Source organism: Scyliorhinus torazame, chromosome 22 (genome assembly GCF_047496885.1).
Source record: "Scyliorhinus torazame isolate Kashiwa2021f chromosome 22, sScyTor2.1, whole genome shotgun sequence".
NCBI classification, from domain to species: domain Eukaryota; kingdom Metazoa; phylum Chordata; class Chondrichthyes; order Carcharhiniformes; family Scyliorhinidae; genus Scyliorhinus; species Scyliorhinus torazame.
Genome location: NC_092728.1, coordinates 57439066 through 57455733, shown reverse-complemented (window position 1 = coordinate 57455733; position 16668 = coordinate 57439066). Strand labels below are relative to the sequence as shown.

Here is a 16668-nt window from a genome sequence, read left to right as displayed (position 1 = left end):
GAGCTCTCCAATTAGGCCCACTGCCTTGCCCATTCCCCTATGGCCCTGAAAATGTTCTACCTTTTTTGTAGCATACAAACAATTCCCTTCTGAAGGTAACTGTTGAATCTGATTCTATCATCCTTTCAGGCAGTGCGATCCAGTTCATAATAACTTGCTGTGTTAAAAACATTCTCCGTATCTCCCCTGTTGGCTTTTGCGCCAATTACCTTAAACATGTATTCCCTGGCTACTGAGTCTTCTTGCAAAATATATAAGTGCACTTTTTTACTTCTGGTTAATAAAACAATGAAAATATTAATAAGATTCTTGTTGCACTGCAGTGGTCAAAATGGTTGCATAGCAACAAAATTCAATTGGCTGGTCACTCTAGTAACTAATTAATTACTTAGCTTAAGTTTGCTTGGTGACTCAATCCTGCAAAAAGGTTTTAGGATATATTTTGAGTACATTCTGAAAGCTAGGACAGGTGAAAATGGTTTCATGTCTTTTCGCTTATCTGCCTGAACACCCTTAACACTGCACACTCTCAGTGCAAAGACTTGCTGCTCAAAACATGACACTGGTTCTACTTGATTGCAAAGGGCTCTTGATGCTTATTGTAAGGCCCATCCATCGCTGCTGAAAAGGTTGAGCCATGACTTATCCGAACGTCTCAATTGTTTAACATAACTGTCACATCTATGGTGTGCGCCTCTTCACTGAGCTTGTTTGGGTCATTTCATTTTTATGAAAAACAACATTTGTTTAATGGGTAGATTATGCATCTGGAGCTTTGTCAAACCTCTGGCCACTATAGAGGAGGGAGATATGAGGCAAGGGCCTGGGGGGGGGGGCCGGGAGCTGGGAATCATTCCGGGTGATCTATGCTCCCGTCATCCAACAATCTTCCATGATAGCAGGTGCTAATTCAAACATATCAGGGTCCACATTAGGAAAACTGGCCTGGGGCTCAGAGTTACAAGTAACTGCTTGAGTAAATCAGAAGTGGGTTGCAAATTGTTTCATTGTTTTTTAAAGTGAGTATGAGGTGAGGTATTGTCCCACAAGTACGAGTTTGGTTTTGTCGGGTAGATTTTGGTGTGTGATGCAGATAACACCAGCCACGGGGGAGTTGATCAGTTGATCATGCTGCCTCCCCATTGTAAGCAGTAGGAAGCTTGAACTATTTTAATGACTGGGCCCCATATGAATGTCTTGTGGGATATGCTCATTCTGTTTTCCATATTGATTGCCAGCTTTGTGATCTGGCTTGCTCAGACTATTTAAAGAATGCTTTGCACCCCTTAAAGCAAGATGTCAACCACTGCTTTTTATTTTTTTTGCTGTAGGTTCTCAAATATAAACACCACAATCTGTCCATTCCTTCATAGAACTCAGTATTGGAACCTGAAGTTGCTTTCTGTTATTTGTCTTTCTTCTGAATTAAAAGTTCAGATAGAACTGCTTTACATTGTGTTGGCTAAAGGCTGATAGTTGTAGCCATCTCCACATATTGCCTGCAAACCACAGTTCACCATATCGTGAATCTTGTTAATGGCTCAGTAATTAAAAGGAATGTAAACATGTATGCTGAAGATCATGAGAACATGATATAGGAGTTGGCCATTTGACCCTTCAAGCCTGCTCCAACATTCAAAGTAGGACATAAGTCATCGAGTCTAAGAGATTTGTTGCCACTTAATCCCATTACTTTCTTCAGCACTTTTTTTTGATTATGCTGATTTCATTTGTGAGGAAATAGATACAGTTTCAGGTCATTTATATTTGCATTTGTGAGTGTTGGGAACAAGGTACAGCTTTAAGTTTAAGCTAAATTTATATTTCTGCAGTTGTGTGCTATCAAGACTTGAGTTTTAGTTTCACTTTAAACAATGCCTGCATTTTAATGAGGATTTACGACTCTAAAGCAAACACAGGGTATAAAAAATCTGGGCTGTTGCCGAGCAATATAGAGGCCACAGGGGGACAGAAAGCAGTTTGAGGTTCAATTAGTGGTTATGCTGTAAGGTGAAGGGAGACTGTAGAAAGCAGAACTGAAAGTAAAGAACAGAAATGTCCCAAAACCTGGGAGAGGGACAGAAGGAAGTTCCAAGAAGACCTAGTCAAAGAGAAAGAGCAGGAATCTGGAAAAGATCCTGTTCAGTGAAGTTAAGCATGAGGAACAGATGCTCCAAGTTTAAAATTCAGGGCTTAAAGGAGCAGATCTGGGATAACAGGACTTGTCTAGTAGCAATATTAGCTGGGATAGTAAGACTTTAAGCTCCTGATTTTTGGATCAAATCTTTGCTTTTCCATTATTTTTGGAACATGCTTTGTGCCTTCCACTGTCAAGACAGATACAATGGGCTGGATTCTCCATTTCAGCGGCGAAATGCCGGCAGAAAAAGGGAATTTGCGGGCGTTGTACGACACCAAAATTGGGGCCGAACCCTCACCGATTCCGGGGCCTGGCTAGCAGCAGCGCCGGGAGAAACTCCCAGCTCCCGCGCCAAAATCGGCCGCAGAATGCAGCGGTTGCGCCGTACAACATGACACCGGCCAGCCATGCGCAGACCCGACCTGCTATCCACGACCCCACAGGACACCTCCTGGCAACCGCCTGGCCACCCACCACCAGTCCCCCCAGCCATAGCGGAATCCCACTCGGCCAGAGGCACATCTCCTGGCCGACTGTGGTGGCGCTGGATACAGTCCGCAGCCGCCACGCTGGGTTCCCGACTGCACAGACCACACATCAACCGCGCGGTCGGGAACTCGGCACATCGGGGGCGGAGCATCGCGGGCGGGCCTGCTGATGACGCACTAACGCCATTGCAATGGCGTGCAGCACGCAACGCAATGATGCCATTTTGGAGGGAGCGGAGACTTGAAAACTGGTGTCATACTGGCGATGTCCCCGATTTGGGCATCGGAATGGATTCTCCACCCGATTGTCGATTGCGATAGCGGCCTCGGGCAACGGAGAATGCTGCGCAATGTAGTTGTTTAATGCCACTGACATTTCCTTAGTCCCCATCATAATTTTGTATTCATCTGTCTCATAATTACTTTCACAAATCCTTTATTTCCATCTTTATAGCATTGCTTACAATCTGGTTTCATGGTGGGATATTCCATGCAACCCCTAGCATGTTTCACGGCAGCAGAAGTGGCGTCAGGATACTCAGGTCCTACCAATGTCGATGAGATTTCCCATTGAATGCACCCCTCACTGTCGGGAAACACGCAGCAGGGGTGTGCTGTCGGCGGGATCGGAAAACCCCACTGGCCTGAGCGACCTGAAAATTCCAGCTAAATATTTTGCAAATCTACTCTCACGCTCTTTTCTCTTTACTCATCAATTTCCGGTCCTCTTTCTCTGAATTCTAAAATCCTCCAAACCTCCAAACACAATCCGCTTTGTGGCAAAATGGTACATTTATTCCTTTGATCTAATGCTATTGTTGTTGGTGATATGTTTGGACAATTTTTTCTGTGAGGAATTTGTGGATATATATTTCAAATTATGTTCTTATTCTTTATATGTGAGCCATTGCTTGTCTGTCTTCATACAACACTGCATTAAAAGTAATGTAGTGTTCCAATATAGCTGCAATCCAGATTGTCTGTCAAGATGCTGATACTGTCAAATGTAAATCGGCTCCTCCACAATTGAGGGAAAATATATTGTTGTTCATGAGTGTCCCTGTGTCGGAGAAGCTATCTTTGATTTTGTGTGTTAGTGAGCTGGGCATGTCCCATTTTGAGCACATTATATTTAAAACAAAGGAATGAAAGAGTAAAACTCTCTTCATGTCACAAAAGAGATGAAATAAGAAAAAAAGATATCAAAATTAGATGATATCCCTCATGAGGCTTTGCCTTGGGAAGAGTCTGGCAGATAATTGGGCGGTCGTTTGTGGAGAGTGAATAATTAGGGCGGCACGTTAGCAGAGGTTAGCACTGTGGCTTTACAACGCCAGGGTCCCATGTTCCATTCCCTGCTTGGATCACTGTCTGTGCGGAGTCTGCATGTTCTCCCCGTGTCTGCGTGGGTTTCCTCCGAGTGCTCCGGTTTCCTCCCACAAGTCCTGGAAGATGTGCTGTTCGGTAATTTGGGCATTCTGAATTCTCCCTCAATGGACCCGAACAGGCGCCGGAATGTGGTGACTGGAGGATTTTCACTGTAACTTCATTGCAGTGTTAATGTTAGCCTACTTGTGACAATAATAAAGATTATTATAAAAGAGGTTCTTGGGAAATTATAGTATGTCGAGGTTCTTTCAAGTTGACTCATTGGTAAACTCAAGAGGTTTGGAATGGTTGTGTACAGTGTGAGGGTTTGGGAAATTTGATTTTAGGTTTGGCGTATGCCAAATTTCTATGAGAATAAGGATTCATTAAAGAGATTTCAAACTCCTCACTATTCCAGGGTCTTCCTGGAATGCAAAGATAACCCTGGCATCTTTTCTCCACTGCAAGCCATCTTCTTGAACCTCTTCTTCCCTTTCCCCTCCACCCTTACATCCAACATCAAGTGTGAGGAGCTTGTGGGCTTCCTCATCACCAAGCTCGACATTCTTCAGAAAATACATCGCGGTCACTTGGGAATAGGGAAATGCAGAGCAACAGCTCGGCAGCAATCTGGTGGCCAGGAATCAGTCACCCCATTGAAGAGTAAAGGATGAATTGCCTTATATGGGCAGTGAATAGCCATTAACACAGCTAAATGCTTGCACTCTCTACTTCTACTTCAAAGCCATTGCAACACCAAGGGAATGAAGTTCAAAGGCAAAGATTCCATCATCAACAGTGATTACTGCTCCAGATGGTTTGAAGCAAGCAGGCTGCATCGTGCCACGGCAGAGGGAGTCATAAGGAGAATCTTCGTGACACATGGCACTCCGGATATGGTGCTGCCAGCAAACAGTCCTCAGTTTACTAACAAGTCGTTCTACAACTTTGCACAGGAATCTGGTTTCATGCTTCTAACTATTTCACCTAGATACCCTCGGTCAAATGTAGAAGCTGAAGGAGGAGTTCAAACAATCAAGGAATTGCTGAAACAGATGAAAGAGAATTATCATAGAATTGACAGTGCAGAAAGAGGCTATTTGGCCCATCGAGTCTGCACCGGCCGTTGGAAGGAGCACCCCACTCAAGCCCACACCTCCACCGAATCCCCGTAACCCAACCTTTTTGGACACTAAGGAGCAATTTAGCATGGCCAATCCACCTAACCTGCACATCTTCGGACTGTGGGAGGAAACCGGAGGAAACTCACGCAGACACGGGAAGAACGTGCAGACTCCGCACAGACAATGACCAAGCCAGAAATCGAATCTGGGACCCTGGAGCTGTGAAGCAACTGTGCTAACCACTGTGCCTCCCTTCTTACAGAAATCCACTTCTAAAAAATGGATTCTCATCATCTTTTTAAAAAAAATTTCGAGTACCCAATTCATTTTTTCCAATTAAGGGGCAATTTAGCGTGGCCAATCCACCTACTCTTCACATATTGTGGGGGCGAAACCCACACAAACACAAGGAGAATGTGCAAACTCCACACGGACAATGACCCAGAGCCGGGATCGAACCTGTGACCTCGGCGTCGTGAGGCAGCGGTGCTAACCACTGCACCACCATGCTGCCCTCATCACCTTAAATATAGAAGGGAAGATGGATGTGAACTCAACTCCCAGCTATACAAGAAAAACAAAAATGTAACAGTACCTTAGATGTTCGTCAGAGAGTTGGGAAGTGTGAAGGGCCACAAAAAGTCAGTCAAGCTCGTAATTTCAATTTCAGACACAGAGCACAAAGTTTGAAAGTGCTATATATTGTTAGGGGAGAGAGTGTGAAAAAGTGATCAACAGAAACAAGGCATTGTAATAGAAAGAGCTCAACAGCCAAAATGTTATGGAATTGATATGGACCAAGGAAATATTGGCAGAAACTGAAGGTCTTTGAGATCATTGGGAAGAAAACCAATAGAACCTTCGACATATCATTTAAATCGAGAAGAAGCCAGAGAACCGGAAACAAGTAGAAACTCTCCAAACACCCAAGTGGACAACATTCCTTTTGAATGAGGTTGTCACCATCCAAGATGTCAGTTTTTACCCAATTTGATTCACTCCGCATAATATCAGGAACAACTAAAGGCACTGAATACTACAAAGGCTATAGATCCTGACAATATTCCAGCAATATTCCAAAAAACTTGCGCTCCAGAATTAACCCACGTAGACATGGGGAAAAGGGGCGGCCTCCGCACAAACCGTGATCCAAGCTGGTAATTGAACCCGGGACCCTGGCGCAATGAAGCAACAGTGCTAACTGCTATGAGATGTAACTAGTAGAGTTGACCAGGGAGAACTGTTGGATTTTGTTTATTTAGACTGCAGTAGGCTTTCAACAAGGTCTCACGTAGCAGATTAACATGTAAAGTTCAAGCACATGGGATTACAGGTAGTGTCTTGAGATGGATAGAAAGCTGGTTAGCAGACAAGAAGCAAAAAAGTTGGGGAAAATGGGTCTTTTTCAAATTGGCGGGTAGTGACTAGTTGGGACCCCAACTGTTCACATTATATATTAATGATTTGGACGAGGGTGCTGAATGTATTATCTCCCAATTTGCAGGTGATACAACGTTCGGTGAGAGGGTGAGCAGTGAGGAGGATGCAGAAATTCTTCAGTGGGATTTGGACAGGCAAAGTGAGTGGGCACATGCATGGCGGATGTGGATAAATATGAGGCTATCTGCTCGGTCACAAAAATAGGAAGTCAGATTATTATTTGAATGGGTGTAAATTGAGCGAGGTGGATACTCAGTGAGACCTTGGTGTCCTCGTGCATCAGTCAGTGAAAGTAAGCGGGCAGGTACAGCAGGCAGTAAAGAAGGCAAATGGTATGTTGGCCTTCATTGTGAGAGGATTTGAGTATAGGAATAGAGATGTTTTACTGCAACTGTAAATGGCATTGGTGAGGCCACAAGTGGAGTATTGTGTGCAGTTTTGGTATCCTTATCAGAAGAAGGATGTTCTTGCAATGGAGTGAGTGCAGCAAAGAGATACCAGGTTTATTCCTGGGACAGCAGGGCTGACATATGAGGAGAGACTACGTCGGTTAGGATTATATTTATTGGAGTTTAGAAAAGTGGGAGGGGATCTCTTGGAAACTTGCAAAATTCTAACAGGATTAGACAGGATAGATTCAGAAAGAATGTTCCCAATGGTGGGGGAGTCCAGAACTAGGGGTCATAGTTTGAGAATAAGGGGTAAACCTTTTAGGACTGAGACGAGGAGAACTTTCTTCACCCAGCGAGTGGTGAATCTGTGGAATTCACTACCACTGAAAGTAGTTGAGGCCAAAACATTGGATCATTTCAAGAAGGAATTAGATATAGTTCTTGGGGCTAAAGGAATCAAGGGACATGGGGGGAAAGCAGCATTGAACTTGATGATCAGCCATGATCATAATGAATGGTGGAGCAGGCTCGAATGGTCTCCTCCTATTTCTATTTTCTCTGTTTCTATGCCCTGTCCACAAAAAGCAGGACAAATCTGATTTCGTAGAAGATGTCATAGACAGTTCTAACAAGTGACCCTTACTCAGCAATAACCTGCTCACTGACTCACAATTTGGGTTCCGCCAGGGTCACTTAGCTCTCGACCTCATAACGACCTTGGTCCAAGCATAAACAGAAGAGCTGAACTCAAGAAATGAAGTGAGAATTGCTGTCTTTGATATTTGACTTAGTGTGCCATTAAAGAGCCCTAGAAAAATGGACATCAATGAAAATCACGGGGGAGAACTTTCCACTGGTTGGAGCCATACTCAGCACAAAGGAAGATGGTTTCATTGTTGGTGATCAATCATCTCAATCCCAGGACATTGCTGCAGGGTTTGTGTCCTAGGGCCAACCATCTTCAGCTGCTTCATCAATGATCTTCCCTCTATCATAAGGTCAGAAGTGGGGATGTTCATTGACGATCACACCATTCATGACTCCAGAAACTCAAGCACCAAGATCTGAACAATATTTGAGCTTGTGCTAATAAGTAGCAAGTTACATTCGCATCACATGCAATGACCATAGCCAACAAAAGAGAATTTAACCGTATCTACTTGACATTCCATGGCATTACCATTGCTGAATTTCACAATATCAATACCTGGGGCTTACCATTGACCAGAAACTGAACTGAGCATACTGAGGCAACAAGAGCAGGTCAGAGGCTGGGAATGCTGCAACAATCAACTCACATCCTGATTTTTCAAAGCCTGTCCACCATCTACAAGGAACAAGTCAGGAGTGTGATGGAATACTCTTCCACTTGCCTGGATGAGTGCAGCTCCAACAACACTCAAAAAAACTTGACACCATCCAGAACAAAGCAGCCCGCTTTATTCGCACCCCATCCACCAACTTAAACATTCATTCCGTCCACTTTGGTGCTCACACAATGCGGCGGTATGTATTGTCTGTAGCAACTTCCCAAGGCTCCTTCAACAGCACCTTTCAAAGCTGCGACCTCTACCACCTAGAAGGACAAGGGCAGCAGATACTTGGGGATGCCACCACCTGCAAGTTCCCCTCCAAGCTGCAGACCATCTGACTCGGAACTGAGTTGCCGTTCCTTCACTATTGCTGGATCGACCTTCGATTCCCTTCCTGACAGCACTGTGGGTGGGTCTGCACCACACGCACCGCAGTGGTTCGAGAGGGCGACTCATCATCACTTTCTCAAGGGCAATTCAGGACAACAAATGCTAGCTTAGCCCTGCTTCTCGTGAAAGAATAAAAACATATTCAGAGGGGAAATAGATAAATATTTGAGAGGGGAAAAAAAACATAGTGGATGCTGGGGAAGGAGAAGCATTCTGAAATTGATTGGCTGGTTGTTTCAAAGAACCCGCTCAGGCACAATAAGCTGAATGGTCTCCTCATATATTGGTCGCTGATGGGTATATTTTCTCCAGTTGATAATGTTAGATTCGCCATCAACCTGAGCATGAATCAGCTCTGCCTGAGTTTCCAATCGCATTGATTTCCATAAACATGAGAGAGCTCTAACTTGCCATGCAGTTTTATCATCGAAAATGATCCATAAATAAAGTTGAAAAATGTAATGGGTGGGTGGTACCGACTACAGAGAAAATGATTCTCGCGCTGAATTCAAATGGCAATGATCCATGAATTATCTGAATCCTTTGCTAAGATGATCATCACTCCCACCCACTTCTCTGCATATAATAATTTTCTGTCAGTGGCACTGATGAACAAAGGGAAACTAAACCTTTGTGCTTAATGAAGAAGATGGTAGAAAGGGTTTTTTCAGCATGTTCCTCTGCACATCTCTTTGTTTTATAATTACAGATGCAGCAGGTAATGAAACGCAGTGTCAAATAAAGTTAGTGCAGCTTTCTTGACGCTAATTTTTGCTCCAGATGATTACCATTCTTTTTTCCAGTCATTGCGCTTCCTTCAACACTGGCTCTATTGTATTAGGTTATCAAAATAAATTACTTGATACCTTCCCCAATGATGGGTAAATATATGGAACTGAGCCATAGCAGTCCGAAGACCACAGAAGCTATTTTTGATCTTCATTGAGTTAACTCAGTGAGTCAAACAAACGTGAGATGGAGTCAAGAAGCAGTGGCCAGTGATCTTTTGGTTACTTGTTTTGGTGATTAAGATTCAGAAGATTCACCTCCTGAAAGCACTTGGCTGTGAAGGCGGTGGCATAGTGGCATTGTCACAGGGCGAGTAATCCAGTGACCCAGGAAAATGCTCTGGAGACCTGGGTTCAAATCCCACAATGGCAGATGGTGGAAATCAAGCTCAATAAAACATCTGGAATTAAAAAGTCTGATGATGACCTTGATACCACTGTTGATTGTTGTTAAAATCCAACTAATGCTCTTTAGGGAAGGAAACCTGCCATCCTTATCTCTGGCCAACATGTGACTCTAGATCCACAGCAATCTGAAATGGCAAGCCACCCAGTTAATAGAATGATAGAATCCCTATGGTGAAGAAGGAGGCCATTCGGCCCATCGAGTCTGCACCGACCCTTGGGAAGAGCACCCTACCTAAGCCCACGCCTCCACACTATCTCCATAACCCAATAACCCGGACTAACCTTTTAGACACGAAGGGGCAACTTAGCATGGTCAATCCACCTAACCTGCAATCTTTGGACTGTGGGAGGAAACTGGAGCACCCGCAGGAAACCCAGGTGGACAACGGGGAGAAAGTGCCAACTCCACACAGACAGTCACCCGAGGCCGGAATTGAACCCAGGTCCCTGGAGCTGTGAGGCAGCAGTGCTAACCACCATGCCACCCATGAGGAAGATGTTATTAAAAGCCTGGGTTATGATATATATATATACATATATGCTGCAGTAAAATTATGAAAGAACCCGGGTTAAGGTATCCAGTCTGTGTGTCTGCTAAAGCTACAATTAAGATGTCATGAATGTAAGATAATCATTCATTCCGACCATATATGGGGTTGATGGAAAATTATGGGCGGGATTCTCTGACTCTGGGCCGGGTCGGAGAATCGGCGGGGTGGGGGGCGCAATTCACACAATTCTCCGGCAATTCTCTGCGTGGGATGGGCAGAGTGGCCGCCGAGGTAGGCCGAGTCCCGCATGTGCCATTCACATGTTGTCCTGCCCTGCAGGACCTCAACGTCCATCCTGCGGGGGAGGCGGCCTGGTGGGGGGGGGGGGGGGTCCGACCCCGGGGGGGGCCTCCACTGTAGCCTGGCTTGCAATGGGGTCTACCGATCGGCGGGCTGGCTTCTCCTGGTAGGAGCCTCGTTTCCTCCGCGCTGGGCCCCTGTAGCTCTACGCCATGTTGCATCGGGGCCGGCGCGGAGAAGGAAACTAACGCGCATGCGCGAGTTCGCGCCGGTCGTAATGCGCATGTGCTGACCCGCAGCGCCCGCTTGACGGCGGTATTGTCAGCTGGAGCTGCATGAGTCACTCCAGTGCCGTGCTAGCCCCTTTCGGGTGCAGGCTCGCTGATCCTGGGGGCCTGTTGACGCCCTCGCGATGGCGTTTTGGATGATGTCAACACTTAGTCTCAGGATCAGAGAATCCCGCCCTATGTATTTTGGATGGTTCCCTGAGACATTGGGTGAGAATCTCCATTTGCGAGACTCTGTTCTCCCATCGAAGGTGAATCGCAACTGATTGGCGCTCAGGTGTAAGGCCTGAAGGAGGATTGCAGGCCTTGACTCTTAAATTGCAGAGGAATTTTCCTGGTTTGTAGCCATTCTTCTTTAATGGCGTGTTTACTTGAAAACAACCACTTCTGCCCCTTCCATGGGTTCCACCAGGCTCCCACTTGAGTTGCGACAGGATTCTGGCACGGAAGATTCCTAATGGAGTTTCTGGGTTAAAATTTTTTGATGACTGTGAGTAAACATATCGTGATGAACATGCGAGCTGGGGAAATGTATTGGCTAGAATTCTCGGAGCATCAGTCATGCTTTGCTTCACATGACTTGCGCTGGTCTGCAATTCTCTAGTGATGGGTGATACGTTATTTTAACCACCGTTGATCCTATCCATGGCTCAGGCACCAAATCAGAGAGTGGAAACCCAACCACTGATGCCAGTTGTGGGGCTTTTGGACTGCATGCAGACAATCTCACAAGGCTGGAATTGAACCCGGGTCCCAGGCGCTGTGAGGTAGCAATACTAACTAACCACTGTACCACCGTACTGATCAACAAATGCCACCAACCCCACTTCAAATAAGACAACGATTTGATCAAGGCTGGTGCATCATTAGACATTATCAATGCTCATGACCAAATCAGCAGATTCAAATGTTGCATTTTGAAGGGAGCCACCACGTGGCAAATTTAAATTCACCAGAATTCCTTCACTCTTCACACACGCAGCAGGTGGGATGTCAATTCGGTCGGAACCCCGGTGAAACCAGGATGGATTCTGGGTCCCAATACCTCATCTTCGAGGAATTGCACAGCGACGTGTCTAGCAGCTAACTGGCCAGGTGTTGTCTTGCTGTTCAGGTAGCAGCGGGGGTGGTTGCAGGAAGGAGGCAGGACCAAGCCAGATGCAGGTCTGAGTTAACGGGGATGAGGCAGCCATGGCAGTAGCTGCCATTCACCCACAAAATGGATGCACAACTTTGAGAAAAAAGTAATAGGCAGTAAGGGCCTGCCCCTCCTGCAAATAAGCAGTTGGTTCATAAACGTGCAAAAAAGGAAAGGACAGATGAACATCGGGAATGTAAACATAGCCAGTTCTAATAGTGCCAAAAGCTTCCATTTACGTACCACCTTTAATGTAGAAAAATCTCCTGCACAGAAACATGAAGGAAATTCAATTCAAATCCAAAGGAGGAGAGACAAGGAAAGGTGGTTAGAAGAAGGGACGCCACGGTGGCACAGTGGTTCGCACTGCTGCCTCACGGTGTCGAGAATCAGAGTTCGATCCCGGCCCCGGGTCACTTTCCATGTGGAGTTTGCAGTCTCCCCGTGTTTGCATGGGTCTCACCCCCAAGACCCAAAGACACGCAGGGAGGTGGATTGGCCAAGCTGAATTGCCCCTTAATTGGAAAAAAAAGAAGGGTCTTCATTTTAAATATTAGCCTTGCTGCATATCCAGCTCCTTTATGCAAACTCACTAATCACACACACAAGATTGCAAAACAATAAATTCGTTCTATTTATATGAAAACTGGAACAAATACATAGATATATATATATCCATGTTACAGGGGAGCTCAACAAACAGGCCCACCCTAGGGATTCAGCACACACAGCAATTCTTACCAATATGAACATCATCGCAGCCTTCGGGTCACATGCTGCTTTCCACCCAGATTCTGCGATGAGACGTGTACATATTTTCTAAAAGCGGTATCGCAACAAGCCTGTCCTTTCTCTCTCCAATGCCGCCTTTCATATCTGCATTTGCAATCATTCGGCAATATGTCCACCATCTCCTCCTCTGCATTGTGATTTTCCTGGCACTTGAAGCTGATCCCATGAAAAGAAAATGCGGTTCTGCCCCATGAGTGTGCTGGCAAGCTGGTTCATGGGTAGAAGTGGCGAATGGAATTCTGGCAGTTGCCTGTTCCGGTTCCTTCCAAAAATCTGCATATACCAGTCTCGGGAAACCAATACTTTGACCCATGGGATGTGTTTAAGCAACCGCCGTCTGCAAACTGGTTACTGCAACAAAGCAAAATCCCGCTCACTGTGCCTCTGAATTGTTTCCCCAATAACACGCCCTCCATGTAAACAGCAGCAATACTACTGGACATAGAACGTGGAACTTAGAATATACAGTGCAGAAGGGGCCATGTTGCCCATCGAGTCTGCACGGCCCATATTAAGCCCTCACTTCCATCCTATCCCCGTAACCCAATCACCCCTCCTCACCTTTTTTGGACACAAAGGGCAATTTAGCATGGACAGTCCACCTAACCTGCACATCGTTGACTGTGGGATGAAACCGGAGCACCCGGGGGAGAACATGCAGACTCCTCACAGACAGCGACCCAGCGGGGAATCGAACCAGGGACCCAGGTGCTGTGAAGCCATAGTGCTATCCACTTGTGCTACCATGCTGCCCCAAAGTGGGGTGTGCCCATGAAACCTGTCCCGAGTACTAACCAATGTCTTCAAGATTCGAGGATGAGAAGGGAGAAACATATTTGGACAGAGACAGAAAATCCCATATGTACACCATTCGTCTGCCTGCAAAGTTCATTTGTTCAAGAAGAAATTAAAGAAATGAAATGAAATGAAAATCGCTTATTGTCACAAGTAGGCTTCAATGAAGTTACTGTGAAAAGCCCCTAGTCGCCACATTCCGGCGCCTGTTCGGGGAGGCTATTACGGGAATTACATTTACTTAGCGTCCTTCATGACCCCAGGGTATCCCAGAATGCTTTACGGCCAAGTAGATACTTTTGAAGTCAAGTCACTTTTGTTCTGTAGGAAATGCAGCAGCCAATTTGTACACAGCAAGATCCCACAAAGGCAATATAATAATTTTGCCAACAATAAATCCCCTTAAACAGGCAAAGGAATAGTTGATTACTAAACTGGGCCGGTTTTGTGATGTCGTAAATCATACCTTGGCATTCTCTACACGTTTAGAATAATACTCCCCAGTATTTTCTTTTTGGCTTCTGTACACATTTGATGAGTACATTCCGAAGGTATGAAAGGAAGTAAATTACAAAAGAAAAAATAATCAATTTCCTCTGTGATGTGTTATTTGCAGTTTGAATGTTTGAGTTCAAACCCTGCCACATCATCCATGCATAAGATTAAAAGAGAGATCAAACTGGGGTGCTGCAGCAGACTCTAGCATGGCAGTGAAGCAGCAATTTATGTTTTCAGAATAGAGGTCAACTGTGATCCCAATCACCAGTTGGTGTCCAACAACAGAAATTCACAATCAACACACCCTGTCATCCCAATGATAGTCATTGTGCGTCACCTCGCTACTTTTCTCTGACACGCAATATGAGCTTGCTGGCGGTAACTACACTCACAACTTCGTTCCAGGTCCCTCCAATTTGCAGAAGGTCTTGGAGCACTTGCACAACACATGAACAGCTTCACAGGCAACTTTCCACATTGAACGTCCCCACGTGAATTCCAGGTCTTCCATACCTCAACAAAGCAGCAGGTGTGCAAATATCGGGCGGGATTCTCCGATCCACCAGCCGCGTATTCCTCGGCGGTGCGCCCTCGCTGGCAGTGGGCTTCTCCGTTCCCGCCACCTGCCAATTGAATTTCCCATTGTGGTCACCTCACACCGTCGGGAAACCCGCGGGCGAGGGCATGCTGCTGGTGGAACGGAGAATCCTGCCAGTGGAGAATCCTACCTATTGTATTTTACACATCCAATTTTATGTGCTTCAGTCATGTAGTGCACAGCCTGAATTAGGATGGTGGAAGCAAATTCAATAATAACTTCCAAAAGAGAATTGGGTAATGCTGAAATCGGAGAACAGTTTAGTATTATGGGAAACGAGCAGGGATTTGGAATAATTGTAAAGTTCCATCCAAGAGCCGGTGTAAGCACGATCACGGAGTACTTGGAAGCGCATGATAAAATAGGACTGAGTCAGCACGGCTTTGTCAAGGGGAGGTTCATGTCTGACAAATCTGTTAGGCGAGTTCTTTGAGGAAGTAACAAGGATGTTAGACAAAGGAGAACCAGTGGACGTGATTTATTTAGATTTCCAGAAGGCATTTGACAAGGAGCCGCATAGGAGACTGTTAAATAAGTTAAGAGCCCATAGTGTTAAGGGTAAGATGGATGGAGGATAGGTTGACTGGCAGAAGGCAGCGAGTGGGGATAAAGGGGTCTTTTTCAGGATGGCAGCTGGTGACTAATGGTGTGCCTCAGGGGTCACAACTTTTCACAAAAAACATTAATGATCTGGAAGAAGGAACTGAAGGCACTGTTGCTAAGTTTGCAGATGATACAAAGATCTGTAGATGGACAGGTAGTATTGAGGAAGCAGGCGGAATGCAGAAGGGCTTGGACAGGCTAGGAGAGTGGGCAAAGAAATGGCAGATGGAATACACTGTGGAAAAATGTGAGGTTATGCACTTTGGAAGGAGAAATGGAGGCATAGACTATTTTCTAAATGGGGAGATGCTAAGGAAATCAGAAGCACAAAGGGACCTGGGAGTCCTTGTTCACGATTCTCTTAAGGTTAACATGCATGTTCAGTCGGTAGTTAAGAAGGCAAATGCAATGTTAGCATTCATGTCGCGAAGGCAAGAATACAAGACCAGGGATGTGTTCTGAGGCTATAAGGCTCTGGTCAGACCCTTTTTGGAGTATTGTGAGCAGTTTTGGGCCCCGTGTCTAAGGTAGGATGTGCTGGCCTTGGAAATGGTCCAGAGGAAGTTCACAAGAATGATCCCTGGATTGAAGAGCTTGTCAGATGAGGAGCGGTTGAGGGCACTGGGTCTGTACTCGTTGGCGTTTTGAAGGATGAGGGGGGATCTGATTGAAACTTACAGGACACTGCGAGGCCTGGATAGACTGGACGTGGAGAGGATGTTTCCTTGTAGGAAAAACTAGAAGCGGAGGACACAATCTCAGACTAAAGGCACGATCCTTTAAAACAGAGATGAGGAGGAATTTCTTCAGCCAGAGGGTGGTGAATCTGTGGAATTTCTTGCTGCAGAAGGCTGTGGAGGCCAAATCACTGAATGTCTTTAAGACAGAGATAGATAAGTTCTTGATCAATAAGGGGATCAGGGGTTATGGGGCGAAGGCAGGAGAATGGGGATGAGAAAAATATCAGCCATGATTGAATGGCGGAGCAGACTCGATGGGCCGAGTGGTCTAATTCTGCTCCTATGTCTTATGGATTGAATGGCCTCTTTCTGTGCTGTAGCATCTGACGATTCATTTTTTTGAGAATCCCACTGAGGAGGCACTGTCCAAATGTTGTATCCAAAGTATGAATTATCTGTCAAATACAAGAACAGTCAGATGCGGGCCATGATTTTCCAGCAACGTCGTGGCGGGTCCAGCCGTGGGAGATTCGGTGACTCAGCCAAAAGTTCAGTGACTATCTGCGGGACTGGAAAATCCCAGAGGTGGGCGGGTTCAGAAAAACTCACCCATAGTAAACATGACTCCTCTCTGT

At 45.6% G+C, this 16668-nt stretch overlaps 1 protein-coding gene across 4 annotated transcripts in view; it reads right to left on the bottom strand.

Moving 5' to 3' along the window:
- Window positions 1-16668, bottom strand: part of brinp1 (bone morphogenetic protein/retinoic acid inducible neural-specific 1) — a 511248-nt gene that overhangs the window by 167419 nt on the left and 327161 nt on the right. The window lies entirely within an intron of this gene.